Raw genomic sequence first — 5,823 nt, 5'->3', positions numbered from 1 at the left:
ATTCCTACATAAAATATTGGGATGAAAGATAGCTTGTCCTATGAGGAGATTCTTGTCCAGATTCTCGATCGTCAGTGCTAAATTGAGAACCAAAGAGGTCGCTTTGGTCAAAGTTCTATGGCGAAACCAGTTTGGTGAGGAGGATACATAGGAAGACGAAGAGGAGATAAAAACCAAGTACCCACATATATTCATTCCTTCTAACGTCGATGTTGAAGGTAATATTCTTATTCATATCTCTGATATTAGTTCCTCCCCTGAGTTGAGCATTTATCCTTGAGTTTGATTTTTTGAATTTTTGCATTGCATTCGTGCCTTGAGTTGATTCCTATCTTGGTCATTATTCAAGGATTAAATATACCAAAGAGGAGATATTGTAACACCACAAAAGTTCCTAGCCTAAACTAATCCTAAGAAGAGCAAAATATTGGACCAAGAAGGGACCATGAGACCCTTTACGGGCCGTACTCAGCTTCACAGCTTGTGGAAAGGGATCGTGAAACTAGCAGAAGTTAGGGAAGGTGTTTATGAGAGGGACCACGGCTCGTGGTGAGCACCACCGACCATAGTCCCTTCGGTGGAGTTGACTCCTAAAACTCCCTAAGTTGGGAGCCGACCAAGTGAGATGTTTACGACCCATATTAGTATTCATGGACCATGAAGAGTTCCATGAAACTTAACCCCTAGAACCTTGGGATGTCTCAACTTCACGAGGGACTTCACGGCTTGTAGTGACCTTTTATAGACCATGATAGCCTTCGTGGAAGTCAAACCCCCTAGCATGAGTTAACCCTCAGGACCACGGCCATCACCATGGACCATAGTTAGCCTCACGGGTTATGGTGACCTTCCGTAAAGGAGCCCATCCAGAATTTAATGAGGGTTGTTTTGATATTTTTCCATCTTTTTTCAACTTAACCCTCTACATTTAGGGACCAAAAATCAGTCTCTTATTACACCTAAAAGGGTTTCCCTCTCTTAAGCACGTAGAACATTTGAGAAGAGATTAGAGAGGGAAAAAAGAGCTAGGGTTCATGGTTTTCAAGTGAGGTCTTTGATTTTTGATAAGATAATCTTTGTTCCGGGTATGTAAGGCTACTCATAATGTTGGATTAAGTTCTTCCATGTGCCCTACATCTTTATTGAGTCGAGTTGAGTTTGAGTTTGAGTTTGAGTTTCCATGAATTGAGTTTTTGAGCAATCTATAATTCTATCTAATTGCATATGTATTGATGATGTCTATGAGTTGAGTATTTGAGGTATATGTTCATGTCTTCATTCACATGAATCCTAATTGAGTTTTGGCATTTAAATACTTAATGCATTGATTGAGTCTTAAAGCATGATTTGTGAAAGTCTTGAATGATAGTGAGTTGAGTATGAATTAAATCTGAGAAGTCTTTAAAATTACTATTATTTGAACATGAGTATTTGAGTATAAATAATTGTTTTGAGGGGGAGTTTCAAGGAGATATGAACGAGTTTGAAGCATGTTTTAAATGAAAGAGATGATGATTGAGATGAGATTGAGTTTGATGAGAGTCTAATGAGACTAGATGAGATGATTTGATTATAATGATTTGATTGAACATATTGTATCTTTTGGGAGTAGTATTGAGCAACGATTTGGATAAAAGTACATAACAACTCAAACCGCATAAACTACTTAGACAGCATAAGATAGAGGATATGCCTCTCTAGTCCCAAAAAAAGGACTTCGATTGATTGTGGATCCAATGTGGTTGATCATCCCTTACCCTGGAAATGTATTAAACTACTGCGGCAATGGCAATGCAAAGCATTATATCATCACTAACTCATAAGTGATGGTTGTCGGTTAGAGAAACTCTCTGATAGTAAAAGTCATGATTTTTAGTGTGAGTTGCATATTACTGAGTCTATTTTAAAGCATTGTTTATTTACAAACTTGCATATCATCGTGAGTTTATTTGAACTTCCTTCAGAGTTGAGTCTCTTGAGTTGAGTTTGTTGATCGTATTTCCTTTCAGCTATTTTACATACTCGTACATTCCATGTACTGATGTCATTTGGCCTGCATCATTTTATGATGTAGATACAGGTGCTAGAGATCATCAACAAGCACTCCGTTGAAGAACCATTTTTTTCCTAATGGTGGTGAGACCTCTTTGATTTTGGAGGATTCATAATTATTTCATTCATTTCTTATGAGTAGGTTCTTTTAAGGTAACCGTAGGCTTGTCTTGGCACCTTCTTGATAGTTGATAAAGGCTTCATAGACATAGAATGAGTAGATAAGAGTTGATATCCCTTCTGAGTCTATTTTGTAAAAACTATTATTTGTGAGATTGAGTTGACTTGTAAACTTATTTATTTAAAACTATCTTATCATTGGGTATTGATTGGTTAGCCTACTTAAACGCCTCTTTGTTATTGAATTGAGTCTTTTGGTGAATGATTGAATGAGTGATCGGATCAGGTGGTTCACTTAGGGACCAATAATGGTTTTAGAGTGTCGTACACGCCTAGTGTGACCTCTCAGAGCATGACACTATATTAGGCATTGAATATCAAAATTCATCTTTATACAATTGGTATAGCAGACACCATCAATGATAAAAATTAAGCATCAAATCAAGACCATGCCAAGACAATGATATTTCTTCGTCATCACCTTGATGAAGGCTTAAAAATGCAATATCTCATTATTAGAGATTCTCTTTTATTATGAAATAATTTGAAATATAGATATAACTATTTAAAGATGATCGTTCTTCAATAAGCACGTTATGAATGGATCCATCTGAAGTTACTAGATTTCAAATCTATTAGTGTGTATAATTCCTTCATGTTTAAAATTATTTCACAATTAAATTATCTAGAGAAAATATCACTTACCATGATATGCTAAAAAAATATTCTTCACTTTTTGTACCTCAAATATGATCCTACATCATCAATATCGAGAGATGAAATTCAAAAAGTATTCTGAATTAATTTCACATCTTATTGTTACAGAAAAATTTGATGATCTATTAATGAAAAGTCATGAAAGTTGAACTATTGGTTCTACTCCATTTTCTGAAGTGAATGAGGTAACATTTTACCAATCTAAGCGTGAAAAAGGTCATGGCTCCAGTCGTGGTCATGAAGTAGTTGAGAAAGAAATTTTAATCCAAGATAATCGTCTTGCGTCAAATAATAACTTTCAACACCAGCAGCGTAAAAAAAGAACGAAAAACATGAAGTGGTGCAAAAGAAAAATTCTGAAAATAAATATTATCATGTGGAGGAAAAAGCACTAGTCACTACCCATTGTATGCCAGAGCACTGATCTGACAGCATTAGTTGACACATTTAATGGTTTTAACTATAAATAAATATTAGTTCTTAAGTAACGATAGAGTCGTTTAATGTTTTTTTGTACTATGATAAACATAAATCATACAACAAGGACAAGGAAGCAAAATAAAGCTAAGTGAAGGAGAGTGCACTAATGACGGGATCACTGACGGATAGTCACATGTCCGACGGACCGTCAGGTCCATCACGAGAGGTTATCAGTGGCATTGTAAAATAGCAGCTTCTGATAATCCACCGAATGGTCTGTCACACGTGCAATGGCCGTCAGGAAGACAATCGATAAGGGCCTTCATACGGAGCTACTAATATCATATGATGGTTAAGGCAATGGACCATCACACCTGTGATAGACCATCAGCTGAATCATCGCGCATGCTTCTGGAGAAACTTTTAAATTTTAAAATTCAAATTTTATAGGACTGTATATAGTATTTTCTAGGGTTTATTTTATAATCATTATTTTTAGCAAAGAACGCAGAGACAATGTACACTTGAATTGAAGTTTATTGAGTGATTACTTGGTTTTGAAATTAAAACTTGTTTGATTGCCTTAAATTTTGTAAGTAAATTCTTATTCGATGAATGTAATTGAGTACTTTGTTTTAATTATTATGAGTGTCTAAACACCACAATCAAGGATTTTGGTATCCATGACAATTTGACCTAAATAAAGATTTTTTGTGGAATAAAATTTGTATTATGATAGTATATCTTGTCAGTTCTTTCATCTTAACCTATTTCTAATGGTTTCAAATGTTAGAACCTGCCCTAGATTTAACTTGTTTGTGTAAAAATATGTAAACCCTAGGAAAAGGTCTAATAAAGAGGATTGGAGACTTAAACCTTGTTTAATGATTGATGTTATAGCAAACTTAACCTACTCATAATAAATATCATTGGTTCAAGGTCAACACATTTATTTCGGAAGAAAAAAATGACATACATTAAATTTGGTTGAAAAAAAATTAAATGTACCATGAGGGTGATAAAGTGGTATACTAGTGCTACAAGTTTGAATTTTGTATAGAGCCAAAATAAGTCATATAGTCTTGGTGAACACAATGCATATTTCTCTCTTTATAAATTTTTATTTCAAATCAACGTTGTCAAGATTACAAATTACTAGTTAATACTACAAATCATTCAAATTCCCCCAAACTTTTTATTTCTATGGAAATAAGTAGCTAAAAGTAAATAATTGCAACTTAGTTCATTTCTTATTCCTTGTGGGATTTGACCTCAATCTTGTTGGGTTCTATATTTGACAACGACCGCGTCGTAGTTCTTTAATGAAAGTGTAATTTGAATGTATCAAGCACATGATTGAACTATTTCAATCATTCTTGAAGAAGATGAATGATAATGCAGAAGCAAACTTTATCTCTAGATAATATTGAGCCCGTGTAAATATATGTAGTAGATTTCTTTGAATTTCCAGAAGGCAAAATAGATCACTTGACCGATGATAGATATGTAATAGTATGAATATTTTCATTCTTGTTGTCTGTGTTAACTAATACGGTCGTGTTTTTCTATTATTTTAAATAAATAAAGTATAGATCACCTGATCAATGATGGTTTTGTAATAGTCTGAATATTTCCATTGTTGTTGTTTGTGTTAATTAGTATGATCGTATTTTTCTAATTCTAAAAATAAATAAAGTTTGAGTAATGCTTTGTAACTTTGTTAATATTTTTCATTTTGAAGAATATATGAATGTTCCTCAAATTTTATTTGGATCAGTGATCAATCATGAATATATTTGTGTAATTGATAGTGGAATAACGCATATCATATTTAAAGATCAGAAATAATTTTCTTACTTGATTAGAAGATAAACAAATTTTACTATAATTTTTTATTATTTAAAATTGATTGATGGCTCTGAAAGAGCTACTAAGTTTCTGCCTAAGGAGAGAAAACTTGCTGTTGAAGAGATTTTATTCTCTTCTAATTTTTGCGAAATTTTTTAAGTTTCAAGGATAACCGCCGAAATGAATATCATATAGATATATTAAATAAAATAAATATTGAATATCTTGGTATTACAAAAATGGTTCAGGCCAAAAATACATTTTGGAGATATTATCAACTTTAAGTTATGGCCTATATTATGCAGGAATTATCACAATCGAGCACACACTATCGTAAATAAAAAAATTACTGATTCAAGTATTTATGTGTTTTGACATGATCAAATGGGTCATCCTAGACCAATAATGTTAAGACGAATCATTAAAAATTCAAATGGGCATCCACTTAAAAACTCTAAGATTCTTGAAAGTGGTGAATTTTCATGTGTTTTTTGTCTTCAAAGGAAAATTGTTAACAACGTCATCGCTAATAAAAATTAACATTGCGTATACATGAAAATATATGTTGACCTATTCACCCACTTAGTAGTTATTTAGATATTTTATAGTCCTAATAGATTCATCTTCATGATGGTCTCATGTATGTCTCGTATTGTTTTATAACCT

This window comes from Solanum dulcamara, chromosome 6 (assembly GCF_947179165.1).
Source record: "Solanum dulcamara chromosome 6, daSolDulc1.2, whole genome shotgun sequence".
NCBI lineage: Eukaryota > Viridiplantae > Streptophyta > Magnoliopsida > Solanales > Solanaceae > Solanum > Solanum dulcamara.
The sequence above is the reverse complement of the archived record's forward strand: the minus strand, read 5'-3'. Positions refer to the sequence as shown.